Genomic DNA, 20,041 nt, shown 5'->3' on the forward strand with positions numbered 1-20,041 from the left:
AGAATAGTGCAACAATGAATGAGTGGAAGCCCAAAATCTCTGTAAATGTTTATGAAAATTAATAAAATATAATTATAGAAAAAAAAAAAAAAAGAATCTCTGGCCCTGGCCTGGAAGGGGTGCTGCATTCTCTGCAGCTTCTTTGCTGGCAGTAAAATTCTCAAAATCTGCCACTGAATCTGCTCAATTTAGTGGAGAGACTAGCCAACCCCCTTGCAGATAGGTTAACACGCCCTATTCATATATTCCTACGCACCTACATGGCAAATTCAAAGTCAATGGCCAGAAAAGACATTTTGAACAATAAACCCTTAACAACACAGGTTTTCAGAGGCTGTAAACTGCACAGGAGGAAACTGCCCATCTTTCTCCCACAGAGCAGTTGGTGGATCTGAATCACATGACTTTTGGTTGGCAGTGCATTTCCTTATCACTAAGCCAACAGAGCTCCCTCGAACCCACTAGGCAAAGAGATTCTAGAAACCCCAAAGTGTCTTGGGATCTCTAGCAGGTGCATACGGCTTCTCAGGCCAATAGACACAGGAGGCAAAGGGCAGCACAGAAGGGCCTGGGAAGGCACTGCCCAGCTCCCGCTCTCACTGCCATCATCAGCATGCACTCATGGCTGCCCCTCCAGGCGGTGTCCAGGGCTGTCAGCCCACCCCACGTCACTGCACTTCACAGTACTGTGTTTCACCAATAATAGCTTTTTTTCACAAACTGAAGGTTTTGTGGCAACAATGCATTGAATAAGAAAGACTACTGATGCCATTTTTTCCAATAGCAATTGCTCACTTTGGGTCTCTGTGTCACATTTTTTGCATTCACACAATCGTTCAAGCTTTTCCACAATGCTCTCACACACTTAACAGACAATAACACAGCATGAAACTAACTTGGATATGCGCTGGGAAACAATGACATCCATGCGATGTCTTGCTCTGTTACTGTGGACTGGAAGCAAACCCACAGTATCTCCAAGATGCTGCCTGTAACTGCAGGGAGCTCTGATGGCATGGGCATATTGTGCTGCTAACCACAGGGCCCCTGTGTCTGACTGTGAATCCACGGCAGCTCCTTAGGAGAAGACTAGGCAGTACCCTCCTGTCGGGCTTTCCTGCTTTAGAGACTCAGTGGAGAGTCCTGTGATTCAGAAGCAACCTAGTGGCAGTGAGCTGTTTATGCCTGTAACTGGCACAGAAAGCAAGCAGTAGTATCTGTCTCAGTTCATTGCCTGGTACCCAGCAGACACTTGAAAATGAGCAGAGGTGGCTTAATCTGTTGTTCTTTTAAAGAAACAAAAAGTTCTATGAGTAGCACATCAGTAGACAACTCTGGTTTAAGGACACTCAACAACTACACTCAGCAGTGGGCACCTTCAGTACCTCTGAAGCCGGAGAGCATTGGCCAATGGTGCTCATGCCGTCCTTCCATAAGGAATAACCACAGGTGTTGATTCCAACTCCTGGTGACTCCAAGTGTGTAATGTGCTTCACCGAGTTTCCAGCGGCTGATTTTCAGTTGCCAGCCAGGTCTTTCTTCCTAGGAACCTCTAAGTAGCTGCCTTTCAGTTAACTGCAAGGCACATTGACTCTATCACCCGAGGACTCATTCCACTTTCTAATCCTTCCTATCAATTCAAAAGAGAGCCATTTTCAATTCTCAAACAAGTTTGAACATTTAAGAACCAGTTTATCTTATTAGACACAGAGCCGCTCACAAATTACAAAAAGCTTGGCATTTGAGGGGAAATGTGAATTTTTCATTAATGAAATCATAAAAGACTCCCAAAGACACAGTTATCTTGTGCCTTTAAAAGATAAACTCACGCATGCAATTGTCTGACCCACTAGGTCAACATTTCTCCTCTTATCTCAGGTTCACTTGGCAGGACAAGGCCTGTATTTTCCTGTGCCCTCCTCTTCCTGGTACACCGAAAGCTAGTGAGTCAGAGCGGCATGCCGACAGAGCATGTGAGTCACTCATTCCAGGAGCCGAGAGTGAAGGCGCTGGCACAGGCCTGTGTCGTGCACACCGCTCACGGTCACGGCAGTTTCACTTACACGTCAAGAGAAAAACCAAGATGCTTGATATGTACAAGCTGACCCAAGTTTCATTTCCTGCTTCAAATAAAGGATGTTATTACTCTGAAATGACAATGACCAACACCCAGGGCTTAAAAGGAGGAAATGAAAGTTCCCATCAATAGCTCAACCACACTTCAGCTCTCACAGTTATGCCAAGAAAATGTGTGAGGGAATAATGTGATTAAGGTACTATGTTTTAAATGTAAACATTGGTACATTTCCTCAACTCTCTAAGGGAAGTTAGGGTAGTCACAGCCCCAAAACCTCAATAGAGGATCAGCGTTGGGGCAGTTCTGACTTGATGCCCATGAGGCAGTTTTATAAGCAGCTTTGTGGTATTTTATTAGAGGAAAGAGTTACACATAGGACACCATCCTTGAACCAGAATCATCAGATGAAAACAGACTATTAATTTTGGTTCCACCCAGTGACTTAGAGTCACTTAGATAAGTCATTCTCAACCTGGCTGCATATTCAGAACACCCGGGAGGGATTTTAAAAAAAAAAACCTATTCCAATGGAGCTCTGGTGGCCTAGTGGCAAGAAGCTGCACTGCAATCAGAGAGGTACGTAGTTCGAACCCATCAGATGCTCTGCTGGAGAAGGAGGGGCAATCTCCTCCTGTACCAGTCAGATCTGATTTAACAGATCATCATCATCATCATCAATACCTATTCCAAGACTTACTGAGTAAGAATTGCTGAGGGGTGGGACTCAGGTATTAGTGCTCTGGAAAGCCTCCCCGATGATTATAACAAACAGGCAGGACTGCACACCACAGTTCAGATGTCACCTGGGGAAATGGCAGCTGACAGAGCATCTGAAGTGGACTAGCTCTTTGTTTACTGACTGCTGAACAGAGTGGAGCTGACTCACGGCTGAGCCTCCGCTTGGTTTCCAAGACTGCAAAGCACATGGAGGGGACGGTCCAGCCTCCTCCCTCAGATGCTGATGGGTCCTCATTGCATAATTCCTACGGATTATGTCACCAGCGCTCTTCTCAAACTGCAGAGAGGCCTCATAATACAGGAGATGGCATGAAAGCAGACGCCTTGAACTATACATACATAAGGAAATGAATCATTTTAAAAACCACCTCAAGGTATCTAAGAATTTCTAAATACTTTTCTATTAAAATAAGAATTTAATTACAGTGTAACAAGAAAGTTACAAAGATATTAGAAATCTTTTCAACTCTATAATATCCAAATGCACATTTTTTACTATTCTCTCTGAAACTTAAAGTTCTATTTGTTGTTGTTGTTGTTGTGTGGTGTCCAGTCAGAAGTGACCCAAAGCTGATCCTCCAGAGAGTTTTCAGAGGCAGTAAACTGCACTGGAAGAGACTGCCTGTCCTCCGCAGAAACCGAGTGCCTTTGTGATTGCAGCACAGCTTCTTCCCACCAGGCCACCAGGGCTCTCTAAATCCTAATCATCACATCTCAAGAGATACCATACAGCATGTAGCAAATAAAAGAACTTCCGTGAAAGTTCAAACAATATGAGAACTTTCCACCTGGAAGGCCCTGTCAGACTGTATAAAACCACCAGATGTGGACATAGGTAAATCCTTGGATAATAAATGGATAATGCTACCCCTAGGACTTAGTCTTGGGACGTAGTTCTTATCTTCTGCAATCTCCCCCTCTACACACAAAAAGTGTCATTTGAGACCACTTTCACAAGCAGGGTTCTGAGAGCTCTAGCAAAACATGAGTGATTTAACAGCGGCTATTTTTCTTTCCTCACTGAGAACCCTTATACAGAGGCACAAAAGTAAATTAGCACTTCAGTCATCAGAAGTAACCCTTCTCCCATCTGACATTCCCCAGACTGTCCTGAAAACTTTGTCCAAAGTTCACTTCCTCTCACCCAACTCAGGTAATTGGTACAATCACCTTGTCCATCAACCAAAGCCTCTGCTTCGAATCACCATCAAGTTACCAATTTGCCATTTCCCCAAACCTCAGATGAACACCTACTTTAAGATCAAGGGTCATAGGAGAAAAGCTGATGCCTTTGAACTGTAGTGTTACCAAAGAATACTGAATATATCACAGACTGTCAACAGAACAAACAAATCTGTCTTGGAAGAAGCTGTATCCAGAATGCTTCATAAAAGCAAGGACAGAGAAGACCATATCTCACATACTTTAGACCTATTATATTATCAGGAGTGACCAGTACCTAGAGAAAGACCTCATGCGTGTAAAGGGTCAGTGAGAAAGAGAAGACTCTGATGGGTTGATAACGAACTGCGATAATGATTCAAGCATGGCAGTTGAGGATGGCGTGAGACTGCAGTGTTTCAGCTTGTTACGCACGGGGTCACTATGAATCAGAACCCAAGGGTCACTGGATGGCAGACGGGGGAGGGGCAAGGGAGGGGCAGGAGCTGGACTGTGTAGCTGTCCAGTTTGGCACTACCCATGCTCTCAAAGATCTTTGTTTCAATTTAGCATGTAGAATGAAGGCACTCTACACACAGTTATTTCTAAGACAAAAGGAAAAGTCCATAAAAGTCCAAAAGTGCATTCAGTCAGATCTCCCTGGGCACTCCACTCTCACTGATGTGATTGTGAACTATTTATAGCTGGGAGGAACGTGACAGAATCAAATAAAAAAGCATCTTTCTCCCATTTTGTTTATTACTTGGAGGGGAAAAGAGTTTTCACCATGTAAAGGGGACGAGGCAGGGGGAAAACCAACGCCTTGTACTTCCAGACAGTTCCAATCTGCTACAGAACTCTGTCTATAGCTATGTCACACCACAGTCACCCCACTGAGCCGCACCCCACCCAGGACTGTAAGGTGCACCCCAGTCAGCTGACTCCTCGTGACCTGATGTACAAAAGATGGAACCACCAGCCAGGCCTGGGCCACCCTCACGGCCGCTGCTGGACTTGAGCCCATTGGTGCACTCACTGTCAATACACATTCTCCTCTTTTTCAGTGAGTCTGCAAAGCATGATGTCCTTCTCCATGCTCTGCCAGGCAGGGGTAGTGCTGCGTCCATCTGTTCCACAATGGCTAGTAGATATAATTGTCATTAGGTGCAATCAAGTTGATAATGACCCACAGAGACCCTATGAACGTCAGACTGGAAGCCTGTGCTGTCCTGAACCATCTCTACCATCTCCATCATGCTGAAGTCCACTGCTGCAGTCACTGTGTTAAGCCATCTCCTTGAGAGTCTTCCTTGCTTTCCATGATCCTCTACCTTTCCCAGCATGATGTCTTTTGAAGGACTAGTCCCTCCTGACAACACGCCCCACGTCTGTGAGATGGCATCTCACCATCCTTGCCTTGAAGGAGCACTCTGGTGGCATTTCCTCCAAGACAGATTTGTTTGTCCTTTTAGCAGAGCATGTGATATTCAATATGCTTCTCCAACACCACAACTCAAAGGCACTGATTCTTATTTGGGTTCCTAATTCATTGTCCAACTTGAAGATGGATAAAAAGTAACTCAAAAAACCATGGCTTGGATCAGGTGCACCTTGATCTTTAAATGGATACTCTTTAGTATTTTGGAGAGATCCTTAACAGCAGATTTTCCCAATCCAACATGTCTGTGATTTAGGGAGCTGTGGTGGCTGACTGGGCAGGGAGTTGCACTGCCAACCCGAATGCAGGCAGTTCAAATCCACCAATTGTTCCAAGACAGAAAGATGTGCAATTTCCTCCTGCCAATCTCGACATCAAGAAAACAGTAATCCTCACTATGGGATCCATAAACAACATCCTGATAGATGGGGAAAAGACCAACACTGTCAACAGTTAAGAAATCAAAAGAAGTGCTACCTAAAATTACAAGCATGTATCACGCTTAAAATGTCCGAAGGTTTCAATTAGCTATTAAGGCTGTCTCAAATTGTATATATGGACCACGGCAGAAGATTGTGAGACTTTAAGTTCACTGTAACTTAAAAGAAAGTGAGAAGTTGTTTAAAGAATGAGCTCCACAGAGGAAATAAGTCCTCTTAATACCATTTTTTCTTCCAGTTTTTGGTTATTCATTACCATGAAGTTGAAACTGAACCATAGCTGAGCTTCTTGCAGGTTTTTTGAGGATGTAAACTACTTATGGCAATGAGCTTTTGGCTTAATTTCTCTTAAGGGTTTCACAGCAACCACAAAATGAGTCACATTTAACTAAGAACATACATTTCACTAAGACATTAACAGTATGGGTTGTGTACAATATCAACTGTTCAGTGTCTTAAGTGTCTATCCCGACCTTAAAAATATCATTTATACATCAGTACATAATCAGTACTCTGGAAGACCAACAAATTAGGATGGTGGAAAAATACTGACTCTACCATAGACTGCTAGAGGAACAAGTTTGTTCAAAGAAATGCAGACAGAAGCTGCAACTGCAAGTTCAGAGGTGCGCAGTTCAAATCCATCAGATGCTCTGCTCGAGAAGGAGGAACAATGTCCTCCTGTACCAGTCAGATCTGATTTGACAGTACACACAAAAAATAACGAAATAAAAAAAAGAAATGCAGACAGAATGCTCCTTAGCAGCAAGGATCTTAAGACTTTGTCTCACACACTCTGGACATGTTATAAGGTGGGGCCAGTCCCTAGAGAAGGACAGCATGCTTGGTGAAGCAGAGGGTCAGCATAAAAACGAAGACCGTCAGAAGGAGCTGTGGTTTAGAGCACGGCACCAAAAGATGGAAGCCCACCAACGAGATGGCCCCATACACAGTGAGCACAAGGAGCTCAAACACAGCAGAGACCCAGGAGGTGGAGGGTCAGGCAGGGTTTTACTGTACTATACGCAGGGTCTCTACGACTCAGGACCAACTTAACAGTATCTAACAATAACAATGTATTATATCATCAACAGTTACCATCAGGGACATCCCACCCCAACAATTAATAGTTGTCTTTTAATATAATGTACAGTCCCTCTCGTTTATGAACCAAACCACTGCTCACAACAAACTCGTCATCACAATCACCTTTACTCGCTACACATGCAGCTGTGAAGTCACTGAAAAGGCTTAGACTCGACTCTTGCTCTGAACTGCAGCTAAATAAGAACCTCATGGACCTGTTCTGACTTACCTACGAATCTGAAAGAAAGACACATGTGAGAACAAACCTCATTCCTGACCTGGCGACCGCCAGTGTACCGCTTCAAATATTCTTCTTAGCTTAATGGCCAGGTGACACAAAACTATTACATGAGACTAGCTAATAATTGGAGAGGTCGGTCTCCATAAAGAAGAATGTGGCATTAGAATCATAGGAAGAGTCATCAACCACCTGCATTATGCAAATGACACAACCTTGCTTGCTGATAGTGAGAAGGACATGAAGCACTTGTTGCAGAAGATCAATATAGTCAGCGATTACTTTTCAACATCAAGAAAACAAAGATCCTTACCACTAGGCCAAGAGACAACATCATAATAGATGAAGAAAGGATTGAAATGGTCAATGATTTAATCTTAGATCCACAATGAACACCCATGGTAACAGCAGCCAGGAGATAAGGAGACATAGTGCATTGGGTAAATCTGCTGTCAGGAACCTCTCCAAAATATGAAAAGCAACGATGTCAGTTTGAAAACTAAGGTGCTCCTGATTCAGACCATGGTCTTTTCAATCACTTGCTATGCATCTGAGAGTTGGACAATGAATAAGGATGACAGAAGAAGAACTGAAATCATTGAATTGTGCTGATGGATCGGAGTACTGAATATCTCATGGATCACCAAAAGAATGAATAGGTTTGTCTTGGAAAATGTGTAGCCAGAGTGCTCCTTGAGTGAAAAGACGGTGAAGCTTTGTCTCTCATACACTGGACACGTTGCTAGAAGAGGTTAATCCTTGAAAAGAAATATCATGCTTGGAAAGACGGAGGGTCAGCAAATCAGGGGAAGACGCCCAACGAGATAGACTGACATAATATGATGACTGCAGCAATGGGCTCAAGTGTATCAGAGATTGTGAGGATGGCACAGGACAGGGTCATAGGGTCACTATGGGCCAAACTCAACTCAACAGCCCCTAGGAACAAGCTAACCAACAATTACTTGTTAGAGCTCTGTGATATTGCTGTTACTTCTTAAGACTTGCAAAGCTAGATTTTAATATGTTAGAGTTTTAAATATACTTGAATAGAAAACTTTACAAAAAGAGACAGAGGAATAAAGCTTGTAGACCCAAACCAAGTCTGCTTGGGCCACAAAGCTGTCCCATAGGCTTTTCAAGGCTGTAATCTTTAAGGAAGCAGATTCCAGCTTTCCCCAGATGAGTCTTCCAGATCCCCAGATGACTCTTATCTGGGAAGCTGTAAGGACCAGCTAGGGATCTTGTTAAAAACATAGATTCTGATGCAGTGTATCTGAGGGGTGAAAGCAAATTCTTAGTCAGGGGCTAAAGGAAAGAACTAGTTCAAAACCTTGCCCTACTGGTCAGCAGCCAAGCAGCCAGTCACTGTGCCACTAGGATTCCTCCAGCTTGTAAACGTCTAAGCTATTTAAAACCCCCATAAAACCATGGTAAGGGGAAGTCTCAGTACTCACTACTCAGAAGCAGTGCAGTGTGCAGTTTCCATTGTACCTGAGGCTCCTGCACAAGATGGAACGAGATGGAGATGCATTAGTGACAGCAGTGGTGGTGGGAGGACAAGAGACAGACAGTGTGAGACAGAGAAGAGCCAGCACTGCCGCTCACTGACCAGAACAGAGGGCCTTCACTTAGCTTGCTGGTGGAGGGCTGGGTGTTAGGCACCACAATTACTGTTACAGACCCTTGAGTAGGAACAGACTCATAGCTGATCTTCAGAGCATTTCCATAGGCAGTAAATCGCAATTTAAAGGAAATTGCCTTTCTCCTATGAAGCAATTGGTGAATCCAAACTGTGTGCCTTGGGTTGCTTCAGGTTCCTGAAGCAGCTGAGTTGCAAAACTCCTTAGCACTAAACTACAGAGTTCCCATGACCATAGTTGGCCATCCTACAAGAGCCGCCACGGCCCAGAACCATCCGTCAGGCACAGCTGAACAAGGCTGGTGGTTAAAGGGCTCCAGCATGACTGAGCAGCTTTCTGACCAAAGAGAAGAACTCTGTCCTGTGACTGACCTGACTTGTAACCTCTAACCGCCCCCATAAACCTCATGAAAGAAAAAAAGAAATGAAAGAAAGAAAAAAATTTTTTTTTAAATTTTTTTATCATGAAAGAAAAAAGAAGCCATGACAAAATAAGATTCTCAGAAGGAGATGAGTCAACATCAAGGCCAAACTAGTTTGACATGCCAGTAATCTATTCTCTATCTACAAATACACCAGCCAATGCCATCATCAGGCACAAATAAGGTACAAGCAAATGTTTTAACCTAAGATCCAATTCAGGGAAAACAAAAATCCCTGTGAAGTCAATTACTTTTCATCAGAAAGGGAAAACTTACTGAATTCATAGGCCTAACAATTTACTCAATGACCACAAGAAATCAGCAGAGGTACAAACTACCATGACCCTCACCATGCTGTTGTTGTCAGTGGTCATGATGTTGAACTCCATCTGTGACAATTCATGTTCAACAGGAAGTGCTTGCTATGCAGTCCTGCACCATCCTCAAGATCAAGCATGCTTGAATTCACTGCTCCTTCCAACCTAGGGCTCCACCTTCCAGGCCTGTATCAGGTAACAGTCTGTGATCCGTCGGATTTTCACCAGCTCATTCTGAGTATATCACCAGACCTTTCTTCCTAGTCTGCCTTAGATCAGAAGCTCCACTCAAGTCCACTACAGAGAAGACTGTGGTATTTACATAGCCATACAAATGGGGAGACTAAAACTCAGGAGGAGTGAGCTGCTCAAAGCATACAAATACACAAGGCACCAGAATTCTTTCTGTTCATTCAATGCAGCTTTTCTGCAAGGTCTACTGCTGACCAGTTACGAGAGGTACAGGGTGAATACACATCTCTCTTTGTTCAAGTAACTTTAGGCTGAGGAACTGAGATACCAGGCAGTCTTGTTAACTAGGCATCCTGATGCAGTCAGTACCAATGGGCCATATTCCTCCAAGGCCAAGCTGTCAGGGATTGTGGCTTCTGACACCTGTACATCTTACATCAAAAGGAGTGTGACTTGGCCTTTCCTCACCCCGAGCTTCTGTTGGCCATGACCAAGCCAGAACACAAGTCTGGGAACCAGAGAATCTACAGAGGCTCCTCCCCTCTTTGCAGGCCTTTCTCCTTTCCCTCCCTGCTCTGTAAGCTCTGAGAGGATGCTCATGAAATCGGATCTAGGACTCACACAAAGCTACACGGGGGAGGCTTCAGGTTGCTCCTCCGGCTGAAACTGTTCCCATTTGGTACGTATCAGTGTTTCTGCTCAAAGATCTACCCTGTATCCATTCCCTTCCCAAATTGCAGATGTTCTAAAAGCTTCAGAGAAACCTTATCAACTGGCTATAGGTGGAAAAAACCCAACTTGTTAGTCTATTATATATCAACTTTTCCAGTAGCTATGTAAACCAAATTTGCAAGGAGTTGGGGCAGGTGGAAGATCAAAGCAAACTAGTAAACTAAATAAAAAAAAAACTAAATAAATAAAAAGAACAAACTAGTTAGCTCACTGTCTTACAGTCCACAAACACCTTTCTTCAATGTGCTTGCTTTTATACTTCAGAAGGTAGATTTTCCACATAGCTTACATGGTATTATGATTGTTATTGTGGTATACCATTAAGTTGGAATCAACCCATAGCTGACCCTCCAGTCGGTTTTCAAAGGCAGTAAACTGCATTGAAAGAAATTGCCTTTTTTTGAGAAGCAGCTGGTGGATTCAAACCAAGTACCTTTGGATTGGAAACACAAGTTCTTACCATTAAGCCACCAAAGTTCTCTAATGATTATGATGTTGTTGTTGTTGTTATGTGCCATCGAGTCGTTTGCGACTCATAGCGACCCTATGTACAACAGCCCTAAACCATGCTCTATCCCGTGCCAGTCTCATTGCCTCTGACACACCCATCCCGATTACCCCAGTCACTGAATCAATCCATCTCATAGAGGGTCTTCCCCTCCTGCGCTGTCCCTCTACTCTACGAAGCATGATGTCCCTCTCTAAAGACTTGTCTCTCCTTACAACATGTCCAAAGTATGTCAGACGAAGCCCCAGAATCCTTGCCTCCAAGGAGCAGCCTGGTTTAACCCTCTCTAGGATGAATCTGTTTTCTTGGCAGTCCAGGGTACATTCAATACTCTTCTCCAGCACCACAGCTCAAAGGCGTCAATTCTCCTTCTATCCTCCCTAGTCATTGTCCAACTCTCTGATGCATAACAAGTGATTGCAAAAACCATGGCCTGTATCAGGCGCACCTTAGTCTCCAGAGAGACACCGTTGCTCTTGAGTACTTTAGAGAGGTCCCTAACCACAGACTTTCCCATCACAATACATTTTTTTATTTCCCAGGCTACTGGTGCCAAGAGTGTTGACTGTGGAGCCGAACAAACTGAAGCTATGAACACTCTCAATCTCTTCGCCATCCATCCTGATGCTACCGATTGGTCCGGTGGTGAGAATTTTTTGTCTTCTTGACATTGAGCCTCAGTCCATACTGAAGGCTGCAGTCCTTAACCCTCTGCAGTAAGTGCATGAGGTCCTCCTCAGGATATTCTAAATATTACCAACAAAAACATAAAATCTAAAGGAGCTCTGGTGGCCTAGAGGCAAGAAGTTGCACTGTAATCCCAGAGGTATATGGTTTAAATCCACTAGATGCTCTGCTGGAGAAGGAGGGCCAATCTCCTCCTGTACCAGTCAGATCAATTTGATGGTACACACACAAAAAATAAAATAAAATAAAACAAAAAAAATAAAATCTATGACTCTGGAACCATGAGAAAGTTTTCTAAAATGTTGTCAGCACTAAAGATAAACTGGGTTTGGAATCATACACATAAAGAGGTTTAGAATAAGGTCTAATTTGAAATATAGTTTTTAAAAAGACATTACTAATAGCTATTAATAATTTATCTGGAGACACAGGAAAAATATATGCATACAAACCTTCTCCAAGAAGTAAAATATGATTCCAAATGGACATCAAGTCCCTTAGAAAGGCAGTCTTTTCTGTTTTGTTTTTTAAAACCAAAGTGGAGGCTTTAGAAAGATGAATCTTTTCTACCCTGAATGCATAAAAATAAGCACGTTGTTGTTGTTGTTATTGTGTACAGTCGGGTCAGGGCCGACCCATAGCTATCTTCCAGTGGGTTTTTAGAGTCAGTAAATCACATGGGAGGAGACTGTCCATCCTTCTCCCCAGAAGTGAATTGAAATCATGTGCCTTTGGGAGTGCAGCGCAGCTTCTTACCACTGGGCCACCAGAGCTCCCCTAAAGATAAGCATACATACATAAATAAACATACAGACCTGTTCAAGCAATGTGTAAGCCTGCTGGTAGGGTAGAAAGCAGAACAAGGTGTAAAACAGATGAGACATAGTCAAGAAACTGAAGGCAAAGGCTCTAGAAAAATACCTAACTACCCAACAGTTAAAAACAAAGATTTTGGCAATGTATTTAATAATTAACTAATCAAACTAAAATGTCTATTCTATTTTGTCATGGTAACTTTTTTTAAATTCATATCTCTTCATTTTTTAAGCAAATACCAGATAACATAAAACTACAAATAAACCAAAGATAGTTTCACAAAACCAAAGATAGTTTCACAAAATTATTCCACTCAAGAGATAAACAGTCCATGTGGGCTTCAATTCCATGAATACAATTTCTCATTCAGAAAAGTGTTAACTTCATACGATACACTACAAAAATAATTTCACTATAAAAAAATTCTAAAAACAAGAAAACTTTGTTTCTGTGAATTCTGATAACTAATCTCCCTTCCCTGTTTAAAAGAGGGGGGAACCCTCAGCAGTATTCATCATTTAGAGTCCTGCCTTTCTATATATAGAGTTTGCTCATGAATATTATGTGTATAGCAGATGCTATGGGATCTTTTCATGGTCATTTGGTCTCAGAATAGAATGAGGTAACACACAGTGATGAATTATATAACACTGTCATATCAGACAAAGTCATAAGGACCGGTGAAAGCAATTTTTTTTTAGACATAATTCAAATTTATTAAAATAATACAAACAGCAGTGAAATCTTCCTTAAAAAAAAATTATCTCCCTCACCCCCAACTCCACGGGCCCTAGACAGAGCCAGCCAGCAGGGGTGCAAGGCATGAGGCCTACCAGAGCCATTTTCACTAGGGAGTCCCTGTCAGAGCCAACCAGCAAGGAGGCCCGGACCAGAGCCTGTGAAGTATCTGTATGCTACTTGTTTTCATAGTATGCTACTAGGGGTGGCACTCAAGTGGCTTAGTGGTAAAGAGTTGTACTGCCAACACAAGGTACACAGTTCTAATCCACAAACTGCTCCATGGGAGCAATCTCCTCCCCTGAAACTCCTAATGCCTCTGAATACCTGCTGATGGGTTAGTTCCAACTTGGTGGTACCCAACATCATCAAGGGTACAACACTGTTCTGTCATTTGTTGTATTGGGGAGTGATCTGTGTGTTGCTTGTTTACTGTTTGCTCTTAAGAGTACATGCTTGTCAGTTGCTATACTACAATGGTTCACAGGTTGCTGTGATACTGGAAGCTATGCTGGAAGTGTTTCCATGGTGGACAGGTTCTAGCAGAACTTTCAGAGACTAAGAAGCAGGATTGGCTACCAACTCCTGAAATAACAGGCCTACAAAACCCCTATGAACACTGTTGTTAGGTTTTTATATAGATAGTAATATATGTTTGGGGTGGGGGAATACAAATTACCACTGCAGTCAGTGAAAGCAATTTTAAGATCAAAGAGATTAGATCATAAAACTCTTCCCCAAAAGTGAACTATATTGTATTTCCTTTTTAAGTCTTTAAATTACAATTCTTTTTTTAAAAAAAAAAATTATAATTCTTTATTTTCATATTAAAGTCCACTCTCAGGAGACTACTGAACATTCACCATGCCTCATCATCTCCCCTGGCAGAAAACAAAACAACAAAACCTTTTCCTCTAATGATCATTAAAGAATTCTGGCGGTGTAGACCGTAAGGAGTTATGATGTGTCAACCCAAAAGGATGGCGTTCGAATCCTCCAGCTGGTCCATGATAGAAAGAAGGGCAGTCTCCTCCCATCTGAAAATCTACTGGCAGGTCGCCCATGGGTCACTTCCAACTTGACAACACATAACAACAATCCCACTCATTCGTGTGCAAATGACATCAACCTCCACCAATAAACAGGACTAGGACTATGTATGCTGACTACTCATTACTCCTTCAAAAAAATAGAAACGCAGAAAAAGATAACAATGCTCAACTGTTTTTCCAGAAGAAAAAAACTGAAAAAGGAAAATCAAGCAATAAAATAAAAAGAAATACAAACACCTAGATTAAAAAAAAAGTTAAATCAGACTTAAAAAAAAAAATAACACAAGTGGAAATACACTGTTCCTCATTAGTTTCTCACCCAAGTGGACAGAGAATTTTCCACCCCAATTAAAAGCTATTCAAAACAAGACCTAAAATAAGTAATCGTGACAAAATATCTTAACTTTTAAGGCAATGAAATTACAGAGAGAAAACTTAGAATTAAATTTAATCCTGCTCGACTAAACCAAAAATGCCTTCTATATCCTGGGGTTCTGAAGCCCAGAGTTACAAAAATGAGGAGAATCCTTGACCTTGAGAAGGCACTGTCCATTGGAGAAGTCAGCAAGTTAGCATCACATAATGCAGTTAAGAGTTATCAGCAAAGTGCATACCAATGTATAAAGTGCCTAGAAATACAATAAAGGTGCTCAGGAAATCACCTTATGTATCGTCCATGTGGATTGACTGTCCTGGTAGCTGTAGGGAAAAGCACAGCCCTGCCTCGGGTTGGTCAATGCCCACAAACAGAAAAGCCCCAATGCCCAAGAAAGAGCTCATGTGGTCTTATGATACTGCCATCTGTGGAAAAAAAGTCTTGACTGGTAATTTATTCAGGTGACTAACCAATAGGAAACAGTTTTAAATGCTGCCACTACAAACAGCAGCAAACCTGGCGAAACATCAGAGCAGAGGGGAAATACTGGGAAATTAAGGGAATTTTAGATCAGTCCACAGCTATTCCAGACAGGAGGCTTGGTGGTACAGAGTTGTGCTGCCAACCCAATGGCAGGCAGTTCAAAGCCATCAGCTGTTTGAGGGAGAAAGATGGTAATCTCCTCCCGGGCGATTTATTGCTTCTGAAAACCCACTGAAAGGGGGGTCGGCTATGGGTCAGTTCCAACTCAATGGTACATAACAGCAATGGATAGAAAAAGATCTAAAAAAGGCACTTATTCAACTAAAATGTCATTAATAAACTTAATTTTTCAAAAAATCTTGAGTCTTCAACAGGATAAGCTATATGGTGAGGCCAAGCCCCAAGGTTCTTCAGTAACTGGCTCTATACTTGAACATCTAAAGATCAAAATTGGCCATTACTTTTGGCCTCTTCCCATCCTTGGGATTTTGGTCTGCTTTAGGCTGTGGTCTAGTATATTCTAAGACATGAGACAAGCTTGAGGGAATTAGCGGCAAAGGCAAGAATTATTTTATTTGTTGTTGTTATGTGCCGTCGAGTCACTTGCGACTCATAGCGACCCTATGTACAACAGTCTTAAACCCTGCTCTATCCTGTGCCAATCTCACCATCTCCAACATACCGATCCCCATTACCCCAGTCACTGAATCAATCCACCTCATAGAGGGTCTTCCCCTCCTGCGCTGTCCCTCCACCCTCCCAAGCATGATGTCCCTCTCCAAGGACCTATCCCTCCTTACAACATGTCCAAAGTATGTCAGGCGAAGCCCCAGAATCCTTGCCTCCGAGGAGCTGCCTGGTTTAACCCTCTCCTGGTCGAATCTGTTTGTTTTCTTGGCAGTCCATGGTACCCTTAATACTCTTCTCCAGCACCACAGCTCAAAGGCATCAATTCACCTTCTATCATCTCTAGTCATCAGAAAAAAACTTTTATCATTTGTCTTCTGATAGGGAATTCAGAGACATAAACAGTAATGCAAACCACAGGGCTTAATCCAAAAGCTGGGCTGGATGACCCTATGAAAATCCCTTAGAGGAGTGGCATGACTCGCCTATTGGAATTTCTCAAACTCAGAAGAGTGTAAGGATTCTTTTCACTGAAAGGCTAGCCACTCACCAACATCCCAGGCAGCTGACTGCCTCCACTTCCAGGGAGCAAGCAGCTGTGAGGTTTGGAGGGCCTCCTACGTACAAGAAAGAGACCAAACAGAAGAACAAGCCTCTTCTTTAAAAGCCCTCCTACTCCAAGGCCTCCAGGGACCCTGCCTGGTGCCCCATGATTCCACCAGCTTGCTTATTTCTAGGTGGCCAGTGATGTACTGCTCTGCTACTAATGGAAAAGTCAGTGGTTTGAACCCAGAAGGAGAAAGATACAGCAGTTAGATTCTGTAAGGATTTATGTAGTCTTGGAAACCAGGAGGGGCAGTTTGTCCTGTAAATCAGCAACGACTCAATCCCAGTGGGTGGCTCATCTCTGTCAGTGTAAGTGACTAAGAAAAAAGAGGGTTGGCCTGGCACAACCAAGTCCACTCATTTTATGTCTGCCTCGTCCACCACCCTCGTCCACCACCCTCACTAACAGAGAGACTGCCTGAGTGTTTTTCATTAAATACATCCGTTCTTATCCCGCAAGACCTACACTGAACAAGCAGGTAGAGTTTAAAAACTACCTCTTCCAGGAAGCTCTGCTGGCCTAGTGGCAAGAAGCTGCACTACAATCCCAGAGGCACGCAGTTTGAATCCACCAGATGCTCTGTTACAGAAGGAGAGGTAATCTTCTCCTGTACCAGTCAGTTTCAATTTGACAGTACACACAGACACAGACACACACACACACACACACACACACACACAAAATAATAACGAAATTTTTTTCAAAAACTACATCTTCCTGTGTACACACAGACTGAAAAATATCTGTCAGATGAGCTGGAGGTTATCTTGGCTACAGATCTAAAGGCCTAAGTTTTTAGAATTCACAAAATTGGTTCTTGGACAGTCTGGGAAATTTTACAATGACTTTTATGAAAGATGCACTGAAAACTGACCCAAATGTTTTCTAGGAGATTGAATGAGGGTACCAGGCATTGGGACTTCTCAGGAAAAACAGATAAGAGTGGCAAGACACAGGCCAATAGGGAGCTCTCGTGGCCTAATAGGTTGCACTACCAAACCCAAAGCATTCAGCTCGAATCCACCAGCTACTCTGTGAAAGATGAACAATCTCTTTCCATGTGATTTACAGCCTCTGAAAACTTGCTGGAGGCTCAGCTGTTAGTTGGTTCTGACTTGAAAGCAACGAGATGGAGTCATAGTAGCTTCAGGCTCAAGATTATCAAAGATCTTATCTGAGTGCAGTTGTTTCTTTTCCATTCTGAATCCAACCGCCTTACAGATTCCCATTCACAGTGACCCTATACAGCAGAGCAGTGAGCTCTGGTGGCCTAATGGCAAGAAGCTGCACTGCAATCCTGAAGACACGCAGTTCAAAGTCACCAGCGGCTCCACGGGTGAAAGATGGGCAATCTCCTCCCATGTGATTAAATGCCACTGAAAACTCGCCAGAGGCCAGCTATGGGTGGGTGGGTCAGTTCTGACTCTACAGTAAACAATAACAATAACAACAACAACAGGACAGAGAAGGACAGCATTATAGGATTTCCAAGGCAATAATCTTTATGGAAGCAGACTGCCACATTGACCTCCTTCATAGCCCCTGGTAGGTTCAAAGTGCCAACATTTCTGTTAACTGCTGTTTACCCACTGTACCCCAGGAGCAGTCCCATCCTGAAATAAAACGTAATATCACAAAAACATAATGAAAATATAGGGGGGAAAACGCAGTCACCTTCACTGTGTGTGTGGATCAACTAGCAAGTCTCCAAACTGGAGGGGAAGAGTAGAAAGATCAGTGGGGTATGCCAGAAAGTGTTCTGGGGGCTAGCAAACCGTGACAAATCAGGGTCCCAACTACTCCTTCTGTGGCCCCAGAAAACTTACTTATAACCTTGAACATTTCGCACCTCACCTGAAAAGCATGATACCACCACCTGCTTTGGCGGTTGAGAGGATTAGGCCAGATTTCTTGCAAAAGATGCTGGGTGACACAGTGTGCTAACTGCCAAGATCAGTGGTTCAAATCCATCAGCTGCTCCTCAGGAAAAACAAGGGCAATCTCCTCCCATGAAGAGTTCCATCATCAGACATCTGATGAAAGGTTTCTAAAAGTTTGGAAACTAGTCTCGAGCAGTGGGTTTTTGGGTCCTAGTGATAGTTGCTAGGGCACTAGACACTTCACTTGGACCTTTTAACACCTCCTACTGTGAGCAAATCTATCTTGTCTAGATTATATGTTAAAAAGTAAGTGCTCTGGTGGCACCATTTGTAGAGAGAGGAGCTGCTAACCAAAAGGCAGACGTGCCTCTCTGACGGTTCAAAGCCACCACTGGCTCCTAGGGAGAAAGCAGGGCATCCAGAAACCTGCTGGAGAGTCAGCTGTGGTCTGATTCCACACTAAGGAGTCTCAGTGTTTGTCTTACCTGTAAGAATTACAGATTTCAGAGGTCCCAGCTACTTCTTGGAGGATCGATGGTGGCCTAGTTCATTCAGTGTTGCATTGCTAATGAAAAAATGTCTCTCCAATGGTTTATTCCATAGTTTCTCCCACGATTTACAGCCTTGGAAACCCATGAGTCACAACAGACCCGAAGGCAGTGAGTGGAGTTTTTTGGGGTTTGTTAGAGTTCTTTCTCTCAAGAACTATAGCCTCACACTTTTCCTAAGGTGAAAGTATTTCTTAAATGATTAGGGAAAAGGATTGGAAACCTAAAAAAGGTGAAGCCCCAGTGCCACCCCCCAAGCCCTTTTGACTCACAAGGACCCCATAAAACAGAGTTGAACTGACCCACAGATTTTCCAAGGCTTAATCTGCTGTTGTTATTGTTGTTGGTGTGTGGGTGGAGTCAGATGCGACTGGCATAGGACGAGATTGCCCCTCCATCTCCAAAGGAGCATCTGGTGGATTCGAACTGTGAGTCTTTGGGATTGCAATGTGCAGTTTCCTGCCACTAGGCGACTAGAGCTCTAAAGGCTATAATCTTGACAAAAGCAGCCAGCCATCTTTGTCCCACAAAGAGGTCTTGGGGTTCAACAGCTGATCTTTGGGTTCGCAGCCCTTACCCACTGTGTCACCAGGGCTCCTGAAATGAGGAAGTCCCCCCCCAAAGAGGAAGCTGCCTGGACTGTCTGCTCTCTGCGGGCAGAGACAGGTCTGCCTCGTTCATCACTATAAACAAACTCTCCCAAAGCTACCAACTTGTAGATTCCCACGTCTCCTCGCATCACCCCTCGCATCATCGGTTACCAAGCTCACGTGACGCCTACGTACCGCACAAAATTAAGTCACACACCCAAATGAAACTTCTGATACCACCAGACGGCTTCCTGCGAATATTAACATCCAAGGAAAAGAGTCTCCCACGGCTCGCATGAGGTAGCCATCATGAAGCCACATCTTGAATAATGGACCACAAACAGATGTCAAGAGAAAGAGTCTCCGATAGGAGCCTGCGCAGGACCCATGGCTGCGGCCTGATATGGGATTCGAACCCAGGACCTGGCGGGACGCCGGGCGTGCAAGCCCAGCAGCGGCCCCCGGGAAAGGAGGAGGCCTGTGGCTGCACGCGCGCCCTGCTCGAACTTTCCGCGCGGCAGGAGCGGGCGCGGCGGCCCCCGCTGACCGCGGCCTCCGGGTCCTCCAGACCCCGACTTCGGGCGACCGGCGGCGGCGGGGAGCTTTGCCCGGAAGCTGGAAAGGGGGCGCGCCCGGCGCACGAGGG

At 43.7% G+C, this 20,041-nt stretch overlaps 1 protein-coding gene across 1 annotated transcript in view; it reads right to left on the reverse strand.

Moving 5' to 3' along the window:
* INPP5F (inositol polyphosphate-5-phosphatase F) overlaps window positions 1-20,041 on the reverse strand; it is a 103,914-nt gene that overhangs the window by 83,575 nt on the left and 298 nt on the right. The window lies entirely within an intron of this gene.

Source organism: Elephantulus edwardii, unplaced genomic scaffold (assembly GCF_000299155.1).
Source record: "Elephantulus edwardii isolate Elephantulus edwardi_28Jun2011 unplaced genomic scaffold, EleEdw1.0 scaffold00006, whole genome shotgun sequence".
NCBI lineage: Eukaryota > Metazoa > Chordata > Mammalia > Macroscelidea > Macroscelididae > Elephantulus > Elephantulus edwardii.